Raw genomic sequence first — 20,708 nt, 5'->3', positions numbered from 1 at the left:
GGTGAAGCAGCTGTAATTAGGAATCAATAGCCAAGGTACAAATCAGCTGCAGGAGAGGAGAGTTTCAGGATAGCTGAGCTCTGCAGACATCCAGTTTTGACTGTATCTAGTGGTTGGATTCTGCGAGTCCTACATCTGTAGTCTGCAGGGAGATGGGATTTTCTTTCACTTTTCTTTTTCTGCAGTAATTGAAAAATGGAGTTAGAGACTTATTACTCTGTAGAGACAAAAGTTTTCTCCTCAGTTGTCCAAACAATGCCTGTTCAGCTATGACAAGAATATCTTTGTTCTAAGCTGTTGTAGGATGTTTGCCTTAGCAACACAGAGGCATTTGGAGAAGCTGCCTACATACAGTCTTCTCTCTTGGCAAATAGAAGAGGGGAATACAACAAATGCTCCTCACTAAGAAGTTGAAAGCCTTGAGAAATCATAATTAAGATGAATTTATCTCCTTCTGAGACTTCCCCCAAATTCTTTTGTACTTTCTGTCAATTTAACATAGTGAATAGTCTTTATAGGGGACAGTCAACACAAATTTCTGTATTTCTTTCCATGTTTTGTTTTCTTCCTCTGCCACTGTACTCCTCTCTTCTTTCCCTCACATCTTAAATGAAGCCAAGAAAGGTGCTTGTGTTGTACTGGTTTCATGCCTTTTCTTTGTAATTCTCTTAGTTAATGTAAGAAACTTTTGCCCATTGAGGAGCTATTTTTATTATATTAGTTCCAGCAAACAGCAATAACAGAAACAAAGGGCTCAAATCTCATTTGCCTTCCCTTTTTGTTACTCTTTACTCCAAACCAGAGCAGTGGATGTAATCAATTGTAGTGGATGTGAGAGGGGAGTGAAAGAATTCTGAAAACTGAGCTGTTGTAAACTCAGAATTTTACCCTGAGTGCACACCCAGTTTTGACACTGTCAGGGCTTTGCAGCATGTTTGAGCTGAGAACAGTGGATCCTCAAGAGTTTGTGTGTTTCTGTAAATCATACGGAGAATCCTTCAGCTGTGGACATTCCAGAGTGGCAGCGCCCGCGGAATAATGGAAAATATTTGGAAAATGTTTTCCGTGTCTCTTTATGTTGTGTCACTGCCTGGTGCCAGGGATGAGGGTTGTTGCATTGAGGTTCTCCTCAAACCTGTCCAGCTCTGGTTGCATCAGCCTCAGTTGGACAGTAGGTAATGCAGGGCGGAGTACATGCATGCCCAAAGGTGTGTTCATAAATCCCACTGAAGGAACTCAGAACAGTTTCTTCTGTCAAAACAAATTGAGTGTGGAGTGTGTTGCACAAGATAAATTGAAAAACACAGCTACTGTTGCCCTGTAATCTGAATGCTCCTACTCATGATTGTCAAGATTTTTCCATTAAAGAGATAAAATCCCTGCACTGAATAATGAAAGGCCTTTATCTTAGAAGTTATGTCCCCCATTTGTGTCTCAGTTAGGACACTGGTGCAGCTCTGGTGCAGAGGACACCCCATCTCCTGTCCTGTGCTCCCCCCAGCTGTTCCTGCCTCCACACTCAGCTTGGCAGCTGGGGTTGTTCTTTGTGCCAGGGCAGTTGGTCACTTGTGCTGAGGTGGTTTCTTCCTGCTTTGAAGGAAAGGTGAAGAACTAAAATGATCTCTGCCATTATCCATAAGGCATTAGGAGCCTGGTGCTACTTCTGCAGTGCAGAATTCCAACACCCAGTGAGCTGGACCTTGCCACTTTCTCTGAAAGACAGGCCAGCCCTGGGGACTTGTAAACACCCTTCCATATGGCAGATGGGGAGTGTGGCAGGAGGGAACTTGGCACAACTCTGTGGCTTGGTTCAGACTCAAGTGACATGAGCCTGTTCTTGGAATATGTCAATTATAACCAGTGCCACGTCATTGGATTTTGTACCACTTTGTTGTAGCAGTATCTGAGGGGCTGAATCTTGGTCATTTTGAATGTGGAGGGTCTCCCATGCTGCTTGCAGTCTCAGTAGAGACTCTCAGATGCAGTAGAGCAAAAGAAGGAGCAGATGGCATTAGCAGATGGATTAGTGAAATAAGGAAGGATGCAGCAGACAGTGGGAATTACCTCCATCTTTCCTTTTCCTGGCTAGGTCTGGGCTTCTCCAGTCTTTGTAATACTGAGCTCAGTGCCCAGCTGGGAAGTATGGCCCAGCTACTAGGGAGGAGGTAGATTTTAATGTATGCTTCTCTGTCTAGGATTGTGGATACTGACACTTCCTTTGAACATCTGAGTGCAAGGGAGTCCAGGCAGCAGTCAGCAGGGTGCAGAGGCTGGGTTTAAGTGTAGCTGAACAGTCAGGAAGGATGAGAAGGAAGGGATGTTTGTATGATGCTGCAATCTGTGTTCAAGGCAGTGGTGCCAGACCCTGGAGAGGAAATCCCCTCGAGGAAGTGAACTAACGTGATATTATTCCTTGAAAAGAACTGTACAAATCAGGAACTATTCCAACCTCAGTGTTGTGCCTTTTGTTCTGACTCCTCTGTGCTGCTGCTTACCAGGAGGAGCAGTGCTGGGCAGTCCCTGCAGGCATTTGCCTTTCATTTCACTGTGTCAGAGTAAGGGATATTGCATAGAGACAGGCCATTGTCTGGTAAAAGTTAAGCTCAGCTGCAAATGCCATGGAGCATCACAGTGATGTTTGTGTGTGAGGTGCTTCTAGCCTGTTACTATTACCCATTTTCTGAGGGCTTTACACCTTCACAGTTCACTTTGACGCCTGGTGAAGTATCTGCAGCACAACCCCTCAGAGTGCCCTGTTACACAGCCTTGATCTGCAACACACCTGTAATTTTCCACTTTCAATCCCAATACTGCTGGGAGGGTTTAATGGTAGGTGGCTCCTGCCAAGTGACTCAGGCCCTGCCTGGTGCCTGCCCAGCTCTGATAAAATCTCTGCCAAATGGTTTGAAGGATCTCTTACTCTGATCATACCAGCTCATGTGGGTGTTGCCTCCACACCCCTGGCTCTGCTGGCAGGCATCTCACTTGAAGCTGACAGCTCACATCAACTCCTGGGCTTTTCAGTGCCTTTACGAGAATGAGAGAGATCCAAGAGCTGTATTTATGATGTAACACACAGTGTGATAGGTTGTGGAGCATCAAAGAGTTGGGTGGTTTTTTCATTCTCTTTTAAGTGACAACAGAAATGATGACCAGATTATTTGGGTTTTGGTTTATTTGTTACTGGGTTGTGCCAGTGCTCTGCGCTGAGGCTGGCCCACATTGGGGATGGTTGACCTCTGTGAAGTGTTTAGTGACTGATGTGGTAAGTGGGGACACCTGTGGCCAGTGGCCTTTTCCTGGCTGGTGAGGGCTGTTAAGTGCTTGCCCGTGGTGCAGGTGTTACTCAGGGGTAACGCCTGGGTGTAAATCAGGAGTTCCTCTCCTGCAGAGGGTGTGTGGAGCAGCTTGGGCACAGGTCTGGTTTGCAGAAGTGGCCCTTCCTATCTCTGGCAGAGTAAAGATGTCTCAAAGCAGGTATTGATTAATTTCTCATCTGTTTGACCTTTTCTCCCTGACAGAGTGGTAGAGAGACCCTGTGGCAGGATTAGTGCTGCTCAGCACAGAGTGAGGATGAGGCTGCAGCAGTTTGCAGCAAAATGGTGCTGTATTGACTTTGTGTTGATTCATTCCAAATATTTATTCCTCGATAGCACTGTTTGTTCCTGTGTGAGCAGGGAAAGAAGAAGTGGAGAATTGTGCTTAATATTAATTTTCAGTGTTGCAGTTAATTGTAGAGTTCTCTGAAAAGTAAGTATGTTTATTCCTTTCCCTAGTGTTCCTTCCTCCATTAACCTAAGCATAGGTGAAAACTTTGGCTTCCCAAAATAACTGTATCAGCACAGGGTTGTTGTTCCTATTTTGTCTCTCAGTTCCATGTGTATTGAAAGGAAACAAATCCAGCCTTACCTGTGTATCTGAAACATGAGGGTTGGTCAGAAGAGAACAAAAAAGTGGGACAGAAGCTCCTTGGTTTCCTCAAAGCGGTTTCCCATTATGCCAACCATTCTCAGTCCTCCTGCTCCAAGTTCCCTCTGCATGGAAGGGAGCCTAACAGAGCACAGAATTTCAGTGCCTTTCTCCTGGATGGAGGGTCAGGGTGCTGACCTGGAAAAACTTATCCACAAAGACACCTTTTTACTCTGGGCATCAGCACAGAACTCCCTGATCAGTGTCAATAGTGAGTCATTCCTGGAGACCTCTGTGACCTACAGCACCAGGCATGGCCAGTGAGGGGAAGGGAAGGTGTCTTGTGGGTTTGTGGTGAAAGTGGCCCTTCAGACCTTACAGAGTGACAGCACGGTGAGTAAGGACATGGCATGGGTGAGGTGCCAGGCAGCTAAACTGACCTCAGTGGTGGCTGCTTGCTAAATCCAGGCTGCCACCAGGGCCTCAGAGATGAGTGGGACTGCTTTTTGAGGCTTTGGGACAGATTTTTCTCAGACAAGAGGGGCTGAGACCCAAAGGACAGAAACCTGCCTGGTACCACAGCCAAGTACCACTGTTCCTGTCATTTGTAGCTAGAAGAATGTTTAGATGTCTTCGTAGACGTGAGTATTGCCACAGTTACCCAGCTCTGGCCTCTCCTCTGCAAGGCATTGATTGTGGGACCCTGCACTGCAATCACTGTGAAAGTGAAGCCAGCACACAGTAAGAGCTGCTTGTTAGGCACTGTGTCATGGAGGGAACATGTGGCAGCAGTTTCTCAGAACTCCTCCTGGCTTAAGTGGTATCAAAGAGGAATTCTGCCTGTGCTTTGTAACTGTGCCAGGAGTTCCTAGATTTGTGCTGCTCTAGTGCACAGGCAGGAGGAACAGCCACCACAGGTATTGGTGACAGCTGTCATCAGTCCTGGAGTCAAGGGCAGAGCTGCGAAGGGGCTGTTTCATACCTCGAGGAAGCTGTGCCTTCAGTGTCATTTGCTTCCTCCCATTGTTTGCTTTTCTGATCCTTGATGGGCCTAACAGCAGCCTGCTGGAGGTGTCTTGTGCAGTTGGGACTGGCCACCCTGAGGAGGTTTGTCTTTGTCTTTGCACAGGATGGTTCAGTGAAGGTGCCAGGAGGGAACAGTTTGACCAAACACTTCATCAGAGACTGAGAGCAATAATTTTTTGTTGGGTGGCATGAGATACCCATGGTCCTGGGACTTAAAAGCTTATCGGGAAGTGCTGTTGTTCATGTGGTCCTTTTCCATTCCTATTCTCTCCTCTTGCCTCCACCTAGAAGGGTTCTGTGCCAAAAGGCACCCAAGAAGATATCTGTACTCCTTTCACTGATGATCTCTTTCCTTGCCTTTCCTTTTGTCCTTGCTGGAGTCCCCCTGAGACAGTGGGGTGTCAATCCCCAGCTGCCAGCCTGCATCAGGGTCAGCACTGTACAGAATCCAGGCTCTTACTTCATCCCTCTGCAATTTCCCAGCCGTAATATTTTAATTCCCTTCCTTCACCCCCATTTTGGGAGCACTAGTGAGAGCAGTGGGAGGATGCTCTGCATGCGAAGGAGAGCAGAAATGTCCTCCCCCAGTGCTGGGGGTGAAGGTACATGTTAGTCCCTGGTGCCACATTGACTCGGTGACAACTGGAGTCCAGGAATGGGCATCCTGAGAAGATAAATGTGTGGTGGTTGGTTACACAAATCAGCAGGTGCAGCTTCTCGCAGTGGAAGGACTGATGTGCTGTGTGAACTTCCAAGAAATCAGTAAATAGTGTTTTAACAGACCCAGCACATCTGGGAGCAAAGGATTTCAGAGCTGGATTGGAAGCTGGTAGTGAGTGCATGACTGTGACCTTGTTAAAGGTAAACCTAAATAAAAAGACTCTCCCAGCTAATACTATAACATGTAACTTAAGCAAAGTTAAAAGACTTCTTGAGTTAAACTTGGCAAGTGTTTTGTAAGAAAACAATATTAGAATTAGGTAGTTTTTTAAAACAGTGAAAAAAAGTGTGATTTGCCCTCAGGAAAGAGTTATCTTCACAAAAGCTGATCATTGTTCAGTGGTGAAGACAGCATTAGGAACAAAAAAGTGAAAGCAAAGTGGAAGGGGAGGGCGAGCTGGGCACAGCGAATATAAATTAGAAATGAAGTGCATAAAACTAGAAATGAAAAGGAAAATGTAAAATTATCCTTGGCTGCTATCTTCAAGGGCACTAAATAATTTAAACATTCTGCTTGAAACAGAAAAAGGAATTGTGTAAGGTCTCTTTGAAATGGAAATGCTACAATTGTTAATGATGATGAAAATAAGTAGAAGTATTTAGTAAGTATTTCTGATCCATGTTTGGATGACAGCAGAATAATACACTAGACTCACAGGAGGACAATGAATTAATTTCTCAATTATTAGGCACCAGGAAAAAAAAGTATTATAAAAGACTAACTAGCAATAAGCATTTTAGAAAGTACATGTTCAGATAACGTTCAGGCAAGAGCCCCAGCAGAGGTGTTGAGAGGACAGGTGGTGTGCATGTGGCAGTTCTTAATGCTGGGGAAATCCAGGACACTGAGGTTTTAATGTGCCAGAAGGAAAACTGGATTAGTCAAGCAAAACAATCATGTGGGGAGTTCAGAGTGAAGGGCTCCTTCCCTGTCTCCCTCTTTCTCTGTGGGTTTAGGGAGAAGCCCTGAGGTCTCGAGATGATCCCTTTGTGTAGTTGCTGGATTTAAGGCCTCTCATGACTCTTGCAGGACAGAATGACAAGTCAGCTTCTTTAGGAACAGGTTGTTTGGAGGCATTGAATCAAATAAATAAATTTTTAAAGGCTCTGGATCAAAAAAAGCCCCAAAGTGCTGCTGACTTGAGAGAGAAGTGGGCTGGCTGAGGTTCCAGGCCACTATTCCCCAAAGAAATATGGATTTTGGATTCACTGGTAGTGGGGGCGGTCCCATGCTGCTTATTCTTGGATATTCTGTCCACCAGTGAGTTAAGTTCCTGCTTACATAGGAACTCATTTCCTGGGGAAATGTTCTGAATGATGATGCAGATGCTGAAAACAGTCATTCCTCCTCTGATGGGCAAGGAAGGCATGGAGTCTGTACAGCTTGGAGCCTCCCTCTGAAGAAAAGGTCTGCTTGCAGGTCAGCTTTTGGGATTGCCATGAGGCTGTCCAGCTGCAGGGCTTGGCTGCTCTGTAGAGCAGCCTGTGAACTGAGGGAGTTTTCCCACCTTTGCACCTGCTTCAGGACAGGATTTCCAAGATCAGCTCCAGGAAGGTTGTTCTGTGTGCTGGCTGTGTCTCCACTGGGATGCTACCAGGGGCTTACCTGCTGTGGGCTTGAGGCCTGGGTGAGATCTGGCAGCCCAGACTGCTCCTGCATAACAAACTGGAGCATAAAAGGGGTGAGATGCTGCCCAAGGAAGCTTCAAAGATACAACACTGACATGCCTGGGTGCTACTTCAAGCCAAGGCCTTTGAGCTCCTCACTGCAAAAGGGTGGAGCAGGAGAAGGGAACCTCATCAAAGGAACAGCCTTTGCCTGCTTGTCTCCCTTGCCAAGAAGGCAAGGCTAAGGGTGAAGCATTACACTATTCACATGCTCATTCTGCTTTGAATTGTATGATAAAAGGTATTTACTGTATTTTTATTTTATATATATATATACACATGTATATATATACACAGTCCCCCACCTCCCCATCAGCTTTGTCTTGCAGCTTCTCCTACGCCTCTGCTTGGATGAGTTCACCACAGAGGCAGAGGTGGTAATTCCACTTTGTCCTTAATGCTGCCTTGCTAGGAAGGTAATTTGGCTTTTCTTAAAATGCTGGAGTGCTTTTCCCCGAATTGTTATTTAACATGTATTTTTCAGATGTACTGACATCTCCAGTGAGTGTTTCATAATTTAAGGGTAAATTATTTCTTCTCAGTTTTCTAGGAAATGCCAGTACCTGTGAATATCAGATAGAGAGGCCTTTGTGTGTTCAGTTAGCTCTGAGATAGGGGCATTCAGTTTCTGCACTCTTGCACTTTGCACCTGATATTATTCATCTCCATTCATTACAAATGAGCTTCTCAGCCCAATCTTTTGTTCCTATTATCAGGCTAGTATCTGTAATGCTGATGTAAAAGCAATATTAATTATTGGATGAATGGTAGGAACTAGAAATTGAATTACAAATGGAATTATTAATATTTAGGGAAGCTTAATTATACTGTAATGTTTTGTAGACTTGCATTGGAAAAAATCTGCACCACACAAGGAATGCTTTCCCTGGTACAGCTTTATATAATCAATTCTCAGTATCTGGAGCTTTCAGTGGGTGATTTTTAGATACAGCTTTAGAGCCCAGTGCTGCTTTTCCTGTGCAGGGTGAGGGAGGGGAGTGAGCTTGGGGCCCTGCTTGTCCTTCTGGGGGTGGGAGGGCAGTAAATGAAACCAGTTCAGGGAAACTCTTAGTCTTTCTACATTATCTGTCTGATCTAGTAGAGATCCCATGTTATGCAGGAAAAATTTTCCAGGAATCATTAGCTTCTACATCTGGGAAGTAACTTCAGTCCTAAAACTTCTTTGGCAAAAGCTGCTTGGAGGATGTTTTTAGGGGCATACAATGAGCATGACAGGCTGTTCCATCTGTTTGCAGAACAGTTGCAGGCTGTGAGCAGAAGAGATGGGGAAGTACAAATGACCTCTTCAAGGGCATTGCCAAAGCTGGAAAACACAGCTCAGAAATACATTTTAAAATACCTTCTTAGGTTTTAGCTCTGCATCAGCCTTTGCTTGTCCTAACTGGCACTGTGAGGCCTGGGGTGCTGCTATTGCAGAAATCCATAAAAACGAAGCTCCAGATGTCAGCCACAAGCTTTGTAGTTTCTGAAGCATTTCAGCACTTCTTAAATGTCTGACTGTGTTTCTGCTTACAGAATATTTTCTTTGTCTTCTTCTTGTAGCACTTGTTAGGTTAGAATGTGAAAAGGCTGTTTTTCCTAATAATCACATGAAAACTGTAACAGAAAATAATTCTTTTAAAATGTAATTCTCCTATTTAGCCCCCCCGGAACCAAGAAAAAAATTATGCTATTAAGAAGAAAAGGCCATAAAATGAAGTATTCTAGTTTGTCTTCTAAGACCTGTTATTAGTGAATCTGAACGAGTGCCATGCTGCAGGCTCCTGCCTTTTTTCCTGCTGCAGTGTGATTGCTGCCTGGTTTATGCATTTTGCAGTTTGCACACTGGGTTTCTCTTTCAGTCATTTCTCTCTTTACCTGTTGCTGTTCTCAAACTGGCAGGACTGACAGATTAGCATTGCTGTAGAGGTACCTGTTATTGCAGAGGTACCTCGAGCTGTTGTTTCTTTCATCCATTACAGATGGGGGCTCCAAGGACGTTCTTATTGTTCAGTGACTCACAGACCATGGTTTGTATCTGCTCACTAATTCCCTGTATGTGGGCTGTGCATTCTCAAGTGGTTCATGCAGTGTGACCCTGGCCTTGGTCACTGTAAAGCCACATTTAATTTAAACAAGGGTACATTCAGCTGGCCAGAGTGTGTGTTTGGCGTTTAAACTCATGGTGGTTTCCTCCTGCCTCCATGGGGCTGATTACCACACATTCCTTTCTTTTAATTTCAGCCCTCTGCAGTTCTAGGAAAAGGTCCTTGATTAAGTACTGAGAAACCAGTCTATTTGTGGGTCTCATTTTATTGCTTCAATTACATTACTGTATGCTAAATATAGGAAGGCACCAAGCAAATCCCAGATCCAGGGCAGAACAGGGTGTTCAAGAGCACTGTTCAAGTTTAAATGGCGTGGTCTGGGCCTCTTTAATTCTAGCTAATGAACCAATTTCTCTCAGAGCATAAATGAGCACATCTACATTGATTTATAGGCAAGGAGCTGGGTCATCAGTTTGGCACAGCTAAAAATGAGCCCAGTGCCCAATTCTCTGCTTCCTGCCCCTAATTGAAGGGAGCAGAGATAAATGGCGTGTCATGCTGTGGAGTTCAGAAGTCCTGGAAGGACAGCAGGGTGCTTCAATCTCTAAGCTGATTCTTGAGAACCTGAAAATCAGAGAGGGGAAAATGTTCAACAGCCTCTAAACTGGTCTTGTGATTTGCTGCTCACTCTGCATTACTTTCTGTGCTATTCCGTGGGTGGGTTTTTCAGTATCCCTAAAATCCATGTAAGATAGCAATGAAGCCTGCTTGTCTCCCAGACCTTGGCAATGGCAGGGACCTTCAGCACTGCGTGTAACCAGGCAGAGTGGAACTTTCCATCTGTCCAGCAGCTGAAAGAAACACCCAGCAGACAAAAAACCAGAGCATGGAGCACTTGCAGTAGGTGAGAGACTGATTGCAGTGAAGACAGAGCCTTATCTGTGAGCTGGGCAGCTCCTGTATCTCGCAGAGCAGCTCCTGGGGCAGCCCCTGATGGCAGCGGGCCAGGGATGGGCAGCGTCGCTCGGGGCCGCTGCCGGGCGCGTTCCCTGCCACCCCCGGGAGGCTGGCTCAGGGAACCGGGCTGCTGGGTGCCCAGCTGAGGCCCACGGACAGGCACACGGGTGTCACACCTCCCAGCACAGCTGACAAGGGATTTTTTGTATTTTCCACCAAGGCCAGGCTTGAATTTTATAAAAGCTGTGTGAATTCTCACCCAGCTGCGCCACTGACTGCAAACTTTGCAGCAGGATTTCTCCCTCTGTTCATAGCTCTGTGCTGCTGCCTTGTATTTCTAGGGCAGCTTGTGGGGAGCCCTGTTCATTCTGGTTCCTGTTTTCCTTTTTTCTGTGCCTCAAGGCTATTGTCACATTCCTCACAGTTGGTCACTGCTCCATTTCCCTGAGTCTCATTCAGAGTGCTGTACCTACCAGCCAGATACTTGTCATCTCTAAAAGATGTTTGTTTCCACAGAAGAATAGCAATGAGGTTACTGTCTGCTCCCTTCACAGTCAGCCAGGCTGGGAGAAGTCCAAATATCCAATCATCCCTTGGAATTCATAATGCTTGAAGATAAAGCAGCCAAAAATAATTTCTATGAGCTGGATGGCTCTATAACTTTCTGTGTTTATCTAACAGGAAAATGTTAAGAAGTACAGTAGGTCGTGCACTAAACTGAGCAAGATCATGGAGCATGTGGAAGCTCATGGAGATGAGCTTGTTATTTGTATGACTAACTTAACTCCTCTCTGCTTGAGAAGTGCCTTCTTGCATTGCTCTTGTGTTTGTTTGATGATAAAAGGAAAACCAACCCAGCTGTATGGTGAGGCATTAAGAGATGCTGAAAAGAATCCTTTGGGGAGAGGAGGGGGGAGAGAGGACAGTTTGCACAGCTCTGCCAGAGCCTTATTTTTTCCTGCCTTCCAAGAACAGGCTGTGTTCCATCCCCTGCCGCCCCCTCAGCTGGTGCTGGGAAGAGCAGCTGAGTTTAGCTCACTGTTCCTGGAAGTCACTGAGACAACGAGCATCGAGAAACCAGCATTTTCTGTAGCACTCTGTTTCACTGGAAAAGATGAGCTGATCTTGATCCTGCTTGTTCACTAGCCAGGATTAACCCTCACTGCACCAAGACAGACTACAAAATGTGCCCTTTCAGAAAGGGGCCGTGTCTCTGGAAGCCACTCTGAAATGCAATGTCACATCATCAGCACACGTATCCCTGATGTAACTCAGGCTGTCCAGGTCTATGCTGGGACCCCTTTCATTGTTTTCTTTGCCCATTAGAGTTGAAGCAGAGCAACTGTTCAGCCAGGCTGTGCCAGTGGCCATGCCCTCCTTTGTGTTCAGTGCCTTTTGCAGAGCAGAGAAATCAGCCAGAGACTTCCCCAGAACTGCCCTAGTTAAGAAAAACCTTGAGAGGGCAATTCAAGCTTGGTGCTGTGCACTGATGCACAGAATGTTTGATTATTTGCTTTTAGAGCCATATAACAACTGTGCCATCGGGTAAATTCCAGTCCATGAAATGAAATTACTTTTATGAGGGTTACAGATAGGGAGGAGGAATTTATAGTTAATGATCCTGTAATTTGGATTCTGTTTCTTGCTGCATGGTGGGTTCTCCAGTGCCTCAGTTTCCCTGTGTAGTGTAGGCTATATTGTTACTGTGGTTCAGCTAGGCATCCTGAGTATTTATCAATGCCTCTGGGGTCCCCAGGCGGAGAGATGTCCAGAAAGACAATCTATTACCAGGCCACTGGAAATGCACTGGTTCATTTGCTTCTTTACTTAGACTGATTCAAAGCTTGTTATTGCTCAGCTGTGAATGTCACAGACCTAGCCCCAGTGCCAAATTTAGCTGAGTCTGATGAGATCAAGAAACAGCTTAAAGTGACCAGAACAGGCAGATGTAGGTATGTCTAGTGTTATTTCCATGGATGCAATTAATCAAAGTAGTCCAAAGGCTTTTTTCTTTCAGTGTTTTTGGCTTTCTTTATTCGAGGGATAAAGAAAATCCATTTCTTTCCCTCTGTGCTTAAAATTGGTTTAGACTTCTTAACTGACACGGGTCATCATTGACACTTTACTTTCTCAGTGGAGCTCTGATGAGAGCTGGTCCCTGATTTCAGCTCTTCTTTGCAGTAACCTGGGAAAGAAAACAAACTCACCATGACTGCCAGCATGGGCATCTGTCACAGGGCACACAGAGGAGAGAAGGTATTGGGATAACCTGGGGTGCCAAAACCACCCTTTGTGGTGGGTGACACTGGTAGCTGCATGTAATGAGACAACTTCTCGAGATGATTTTTGTGTCTGTGCAGAGTTCATGGAAGTGACTGATAATTTTTTTTTTTCTGTCATGGAGGGTGAAGGGCTGAAGCACTGTATCCTACAAGACTCTGCCCCACCCTGTCCCCTAAAGGGATGGTACTGCTATTCAGTTGAGTTTCAGGCTTCAGAGCCAGCATCCCATAGTACCGCGAGGCAGGGAAGAGGCTGTGCTGTGTGATCCCTGTGCAAGGGTCTGGCCTCTTGGGAAGGAGCTGAGTGATCAAGGCCATCTGCAGCCTGCCCCATCACTGCTGTGGTTTGGGCAGCTGCCTGGCTCAGCAGTGCTGGGGAGAGCTTTCTCCTGGAGCGTGTGTTCAGGGAAGGAGGGGCGTGGTGCTGGAGCTGTGTGTGCAGAGGCACTGGGGGTGCTGGCAGTTCCCTGAGTGCAGTGCTCAGCCCTTCTGTTGCGTGTGGTCTTCTTTTGGTTTGTGCTCATTCTTGTTACAGCATGGGAAGTTGCCAGAGCAGCGATACTCATGCTGCTGATCTGCCTGTGAGGGTTTCTTTGAGTGTCTCAGTTCTTGGAATTGATCTAGGCCAGGCAGCATCTTGAAAAACACTAACTAGAAAAATAGCTTCCACCTGATATTTTTCTTTTAGCACAGATTCAAAGGGAAAAACAGAGCTGCTGCAAAAGACTGCAGGCATCCTGTGTGGTGAGGAGGTGTCAGCAGCTGAGTCAGGCTCACAAAACATCATTTAAGCAGAAATCTGTGTGTATCTGCTTGTCTGGACACAGCTCCGTCCCTGTGCTGTGCTCACAAGAATAAAATACAATCATCCTATTTCTAGGTAACAGGCTGATTGCAATGAAATAAGGAATGAACCCATGATAACACTCACAGATTTCCAACAAATTTGTTTTCCAGCAGCCTTGAATTTTGTCTCGGTTTGAAAGACAGGTGTCTGCTAAGGAAGGCAGAAGCCTCCCTTGGAGTGGCAGATGTAACCCCTTTCCCTCTGAGTTATTATAATTTTGAAATCAAGGGTCTTTAGGCAAAGATGTGGGAAAATAGGAATAACAGTTCTTTACTATATATATATATATATATATATATAACTAGTCAAACAAAACAACAACAACTATGGCAGTAACAGCAAACACAAACCCAGTCCCAGCCTTCTCGGCTGTCAGGCTATTTCCCCTCGGGTGCAGTTCCGCTTGCAGCCGACAGGGATCGCTGGCGGCTCCCGGTGAGCAGGGCAGGTGCGATGGTTCCCCCGCGGCTGCAGGGGGCGCTCCGGAGCGAGCTCGGGGAACACGCGGCTGCTCTGGCGCCCTGGGATCCCGGGGAAGGGTGGAACAAAGGAGCTTCACAAACCGGTGGGCAGCTGGTCCCGGAGTCTCGGAAACAGCAGGCTGGACTGGTAGGCTGGAGCGGCAGGCACAAACACAAATCCCGGGTGGCAGACGAGATGTATCCAAAAGGGGAACCCCCCGGGGCTCCAGGCAGGCAGGGCAAGCACGGCTACAGCGTAGCGAAGGCTCGAAGCAGCAGCGGGGTGGGCGGCCACAGCCCCAGCCTCCAGCAGGGCAGGGAAAGCAGCCCTGGGATCCCCGGTGTTGTTCCCAGCAGAAAGGAAAGACGCCGAAAACGGGAACCAGCAGCTCCTCTCTCCGCGGCTTCTCCCTCCAGACGCTGAGAGCGAACTGAACTGCCCGCCAGGTGAAAACAAAAGCCTGGCCGGGCCCTTTTGTCTTTTCTTAAGTATGGCTATCTCCTCTCAAGTATGGCCATTTATCTCCTAGCAACATGCTATGGGAAAAAATTCCTTTAACAGAAAAAAAAACTAGGACTAAACTAAAACCCCAACATTATCCACCCCGAATTTTTTTCCATACTAACATGTTACATGAAACTTAACTTTTTAACCATATAAATACAAGCATCACCTAAGTTATATACATATGTACATGCTGATACTGATACAAGTACAGAGCCATGGGTAGTTCACCCTAAAACAAGGTCCCCTTGAGGTATGCATCGGGTCTCTCCATCCCTTTGCATCACCCACCAGGTACAACCTGGTCCCTGAGCAAAAACAACCCCACGGATGGGTTTGTCTTTGCTCAAGGCAGACTTTACCCAAACAGTTTTTCCAAGCATACCTCTCATGTGCACCACTGGAACCTTATCCCCATCTGTTGTTTGTAGGGGTTCGGATTGGGCAGGGCCAGCTCGGCTGGTGGAGCCTCGGGTGTTAACTAACCAGGTGGCTTTTGCTAAATGCACCTCCCAGTTTTTGAAAGTCCCCCCACCCAGTGCCTTCAAGGTGGTTTTAAGCAGTCCATTACACCGCTCAACCTTCCCAGCTGCTGGTGCATGGTAAGGGATGTGGTACACCCACTCAATGCCATGTTCTCTAGCCCAGGTGTTTATAAGGCTGTTCTTGAAGTGAGTCCCATTGTCAGATTCAATCCTCTCAGGGGTACCATGCCTCCAAAGGACTTGCTTTTCAAGGCCCAGGATGGTGTTCCGGGCAGTAGCGTGAGGCACAGGGTAGGTCTCCAGCCATCCTGTGGTGGCTTCTACCATTGTGAGCACATGGCGCTTGCCTTGGCGGGTTTGAGGCAGTGTGATGTAATCAACCTGCCAGGCCTCCCCATACTTGTATTTGGACCACCGCCCACCATACCACAGGGGCTTCACCCGCTTGGCCTGCTTGATCGCAGCGCATGTCTCACAGTCATGGATGACCTGGGAGATACTGTCCATGGTCAGATCCACCCCTCGGTCTCGTGCCCACTTATAGGTGGCATCTCTGCCCTGATGGCCTGAGGCATCATGGGCCCATCGAGCTAGGAACAACTCTCCTTTATGTTGCCAATCCAGGTCTATCTGGGACACCTCTATTTTCGCAGCCTGATCTACCTGCTTGTTATTACGATGTTCTTCATTAGCCCGGCTCTTGGGAATGTGAGCATCTACATGACGGACCTTCACAGATAGCTTCTCTACTCGAGCGGCAATGTCTTTCCACTCCTCAGCAGCCCAGATTGGTTTTCCTCTGCGCTGCCATTTTGCCTTATTCCACCTTTCCAGCCAACCCCACAGAGCATTGGCTACCATCCATGAATCAGTGTAAAGGTAGAGCTTTGGCCACTTCTCTCTTTCAGCAATGTCCAGAGCTAATTGAACGGCTTTGAGTTCAGCAAATTGGCTCGATCCACCTTCTCCTTCCGTAGCCTGTGCAACTTGTCGTGTGGGGCTCCATACAGCGGCTTTCCATTTCCGGCTAGCGCCTACAATTCGGCAGGAACCATCAGTGAAGAGGGCATATTGTCTTTCACTCTCTGGTAGCTCGTTATACGGTGGGGCTTCTTCGGCACGCGTCACCTGCTCCTCTTCTTCTTCAGAAGATAACCCAAAAGTCTCACCTTCTGGCCAGTTCGTAATTATTTCCAAGATCCCAGGGCGACTTGGGTTTCCAATTCGGGCGCGCTGCGTGATGAGGGCGATCCATTTGCTCCAAGTAGCATCGGTGGCGTGATGCGTGGAGGGAACCTTTCCTTTGAACATCCACCCCAGCACCGGTAGTCGAGGTGCCAGGAGGAGTTGTGCCTCAGTTCCAATTACCTCTGAGGCAGCTTGGACTCCTTCATAAGCTGCCAAGATTTCTTTCTCTGTGGGAGTGTAGTTGGCTTCGGACCCTCTGTAGCTTCGGCTCCAGAATCCCAGCGGTCGGCCCCGAGTCTCACCAGGCACCTTCTGCCAGAGGCTCCAGGACAGACCATTGTTCCCGGCTGCAGAGTAGAGCACGTTCTTCACCTCTGGTCCTGTCCTGACTGGGCCAAGGGCTACGGCGTGAGCGATTTCCTGCTTGATCTGGGCAAAGGCTTGCTGTTGTTCTGGGCCCCAGTGGAAATCGTTCTTCTTGCGGGTAACCAGGTAGAGGGGGCTCACAATCTGGCTGTACTCAGGAATGTGCATCCTCCAGAAACCTATGGCGCCTAGGAAAGCTTGTGTTTCCTTCTTGTTGGTTGGTGGAGACATCGCAGTGATCTTATTGATGACCTCAGTGGGAATCTGACGCCGTCCATCTTGCCACTTCACTCCCAGGAACTGGATCTCTCGGGCAGGCCCCTTGACTTTGCTCTTCTTGATGGCGAAACCAGCTTTTAGGAGAATTTGGATTATTCTCTCTCCTTTCTCAAACACTTCTGTTGCGGTGTTCCCCCACACAATGATGTCATCAATGTACTGCAGATGTTCTGGGGCCTCACCCTTTTCCAGTGCAGCCTGGATCAGTCCATGGCAGATGGTGGGACTGTGCTTCCACCCCTGGGGCAGTCGGTTCCAGGTGTACTGCACACCCCTCCAGGTGAAAGCAAACTGGGGCCTGCACTCTGCTGCCAGAGGAATGGAGAAAAATGCATTGGCAATGTCAATAGTGGCATACCACTTTGCTGCTTTGGACTCCAGCTCATACTGGAGCTCCAACATGTCCGGCACAGCAGCGCTCAGTGGTGGAGTCACTTCATTCAAGCCACGATAGTCCACAGTCAATCTCCATTCCCCATCAGACTTGCGCACAGGCCAAATGGGGCTGTTGAAGGGTGAGTGGGTCTTGCTGACCACCCCTTGGCTCTCCAGCTCACGAATCATCTTGTGGATGGGGATCACAGCATCTCGATTTGTCCGATACTGCCGGCGGTGCACTGTCGAGGTGGCAATTGGCACTCGTTGCTCTTCCACTTTCAGGAGCCCAACTGCAGAAGGATTCTCAGACAGTCCGGACAGGGTGTTCAACTGCCTAATGCCCTCTGCCTCCACAGCAGCAATCCCAAACGCCCACCTGAGTCCCTTTGGGTCTTTGTAATAACCATTCTGGAGGAAGTCTATGCCCAGAATACATGGGGCCTCTGGACCGGTCACAATTGGATGCTTTTGCCACTCCTTCCCAGTCAGGCTCACCTCAGCTTCCAAAAGGGTCAACTGCTGTGATCCCCCAGTCACCCCAGCAATGGATACAGGTTCTGCCCCCACATGTCCCGATGGCATTAAAGTACACTGTGCCCCAGTATCAACCAATGCATCATATTTTTGTGGCTCTGATGTGCCAGGCCATCGGATCCACACCGTCCAGAAAACCCGGTTCTCCCGTGCCTCTTCCTGGCTAGAGGCAGGGCCCCTCTAGCCCTGGTTATCATTCTTTCCCTGGGCATACATACTAGAGGTACCTTCGAGGGGATCTGACATATCATCCTCCTGTCTGTAATACCTGGCAGCTCGGTCACGGGAGGCTGAGGCTACTTTCACCTTAGCGGAACCCCCTCGGTTAGTGCCTCCCTCCTTGAGTTCACGCACCCGCGCTGCCAGGACAGAGGTAGGTTTCCCATCCCACCTTCTCATGTCTTCCCCATGCTCACACAGGAAAAACCAGAGCTCAGCTCGTGGGGTGTACCCTCTCTCTCTAGCAGGGGGACGACGGGCTCTGACCTGGGGGCCTGTGACTCGCACTGGTGCCACACTGACCTTCCTCATCTCCTCCCTTATCTCCTTTATCTCCTCTTTGAGGTCCTGGACCACAGCAGAGACATGAGTTTTCAGTGGACCATTGACCATGCTATCATAATTCCTGAGCTTGTTGGCAACAGAGCCCACTGTTTCTCGGTTATTGTCAGCATCAATGGTTGCAATGAAGGTGGTGTATTGCGATGGCCCTAGCCTTGCCAGGTTCCACATCATCTGTCCTGTGCACCTGACCTTATCGGGGTCATTACCGTGCTGTCCATCCCTCCCAAAGAGTACCTCTAATACTGCCACTTCTCTTAGCTGTTGGATCCCTTCCTCAAGTGTCTTCCACTGCATTCTATGATGGTACTCCTGCATTCTCTCTTTGTGAATGAACCTTTCTCTCACACTCATTAAGAGCCGGTCCCAGAGAGAAAGGGGTCCTGGCTCCCTCACAAATATCTGGTTCACACCTGGGTCCTGGGTCAACGATCCCAGATACCTTGCCTCACCACTATCCAGTTGCACACTTGTGCCCATGAGGTCCCAAACCCGAAGCAGCCAGGTGGTATAAGGCTCACGCCCCCTTCGCACAATGTCGTCTCGCATACCACGGAGACTGTCGTACGACAGGGACTCAATGATGATTTCTGGCTCTGGCTCCCCTGCTGGTTGTGAGGGCCCTGGTTCCCCATCATCATTAACTGGTCGTACTGATTTGGTCTTACACTTCCTCCTTTGCACAGGGGCGACTGCTGCTGGCTGTACTTGTCCTTGGGGTTCAGCTGAAACCTGGGCGGTTGTAACATCCGTGGGTTCCACTGCTGCACCGTCAGACTCACCCTTTTTGGGGCAGGGAGAGGTTTTTTCACTAGCTGAGGAGGTGTATTCCCTTAGCAATTGGCATATCCCCTGGTGCACCTGGCCCATCTCCTGGCGCATCTCCTGCATCCCTTTCGCCAGTACCCCCACCCATTTCGGGTAGTCCATTTCTGAGGTGGGCTGTTGGGCGGTATCTGGCTGTGGGGCAGGGTCTCTAGTGTCTGGGGCTGTGTCAGGCTCTGGGGCTGAATCAGGCTCTGGGGTAGGATCTCTAGTGTCTGGGGCCGTGTCAGGTTCCGGGGCAGGATCAGGCTCTGGGGTAGGAACTCTACTCTCTGGGGCCATGTCAGGTTCTGGGGCAGGGTCAGGCTCTGGGGCAGGATCTCTAGTCTCTGGGGCTGGTGTCTGGGTAGTTATCCAAGCCAATCTCAACTTATCCTTGAATGCTAAATAGAGTAGGCCTACCAGCAGCAGGTGGTTAGTATTCAGAAGGAATCTAAACCCTTCAAAAATTGATGGGGTGGGTCCAAATAACTGGTTGAGGGGTTGGGGGAAAACTTCCCCTGGTGTCATTTCCTCACAGAAGGTACCATTGTTAACATAACCCCAAAAACATGCGCTCAGTGTGTGATAGCCATTTATCCACGTGCCCACATTCCGGAGGAAGTTAAAAACCCATGAATTCCTCACCTTCTCGACCCACAGCACAAGCTGGATAACAGCAATGGTAGCCTTAGTGAGAGGACCCATATTCAAGTAGGGAGCTGCAAAGGGGAAGAATATAGCCACGGCCACATGCCACCCGAACCAGGGCAAAGTAGACCACATAGTGCTGCCTACCAAGGTTCCTATATCCAACACACCGAATTAAGTTATCCAGGAACTGTTATTCCTTTTTCACCTCTCTCTCTTAATGCCCTCAGGCCCCACGGTTGGGCGCCAAGATCTGTCTCGGTTTGAAAGACAGGTGTCTGCTAAGGAAGGCAGAAGCCTCCCTTGGAGTGGCAGATGTAACCCCTTTCCCTCTGAGTTATTATAATTTTGAAATCAAGGGTCTTTAGGCAAAGATGTGGGAAAATAGGAATAACAGTTCTTTACTATATATATATATATATATATATATAACTAGTCAAACAAAACAACAACAACTATGGCAGTAACAGCAAACACAAACCCAGTCCCAGCCTTCTCGGCTGTCAGGCTATTTCCCCTCGGGTGCAGTTCCGCTTGCAGCCGACAGGGATCGCTGGCGGCTCCCGGTGAGCAGGGCAGGTGCGATGGTTCCCCCGCGGCTGCAGGGGGCGCTCCGGAGCGAGCTCGGGGAACACGCGGCTGCTCTGGCGCCCTGGGATCCCGGGGAAGGGTGGAACAAAGGAGCTTCACAAACCGGTGGGCAGCTGGTCCCGGAGTCTCGGAAACAGCAGGCTGGACTGGTAGGCTGGAGCGGCAGGCACAAACACAAATCCCGGGTGGCAGACGAGATGTATCCAAAAGGGGAACCCCCCGGGGCTCCAGGCAGGCAGGGCAAGCACGGCTACAGCGTAGCGAAGGCTCGAAGCAGCAGCGGGGTGGGCGGCCACAGCCCCAGCCTCCAGCAGGGCAGGGAAAGCAGCCCTGGGATCCCCGGTGTTGTTCCCAGCAGAAAGGAAAGACGCCGAAAACGGGAACCAGCAGCTCCTCTCTCCGCGGCTTCTCCCTCCAGACGCTGAGAGCGAACTGAACTGCCCGCCAG

The 20,708-nt window shown here is 48.4% G+C and overlaps 1 protein-coding gene across 2 annotated transcripts in view; it reads left to right on the top strand.

Moving 5' to 3' along the window:
• The window catches only part of MAPKAPK3 (MAPK activated protein kinase 3), a 123,431-nt gene that overhangs the window by 5,140 nt on the left and 97,583 nt on the right, over positions 1 to 20,708 (top strand). The window contains exon 1 of one of the 2 annotated variants that reach the window (XM_069027786.1): positions 3,365 to 3,477. The exons of the other annotated variant lie outside the window; for it this stretch is intronic. The gene's annotated coding sequence lies outside the window, so the exon portion shown is untranslated. Of the gene's footprint in view, positions 1 to 3,364; positions 3,478 to 20,708 lie in introns of those variants that run through there. 2 annotated transcript variants of the gene reach the window in all.

This window comes from Aphelocoma coerulescens, chromosome 12 (assembly GCF_041296385.1).
Source record: "Aphelocoma coerulescens isolate FSJ_1873_10779 chromosome 12, UR_Acoe_1.0, whole genome shotgun sequence".
In the NCBI taxonomy this organism is placed as follows: Eukaryota; Metazoa; Chordata; class Aves; order Passeriformes; family Corvidae; genus Aphelocoma; species Aphelocoma coerulescens.
This window is presented reverse-complemented; position numbering and strand designations above follow the sequence as displayed.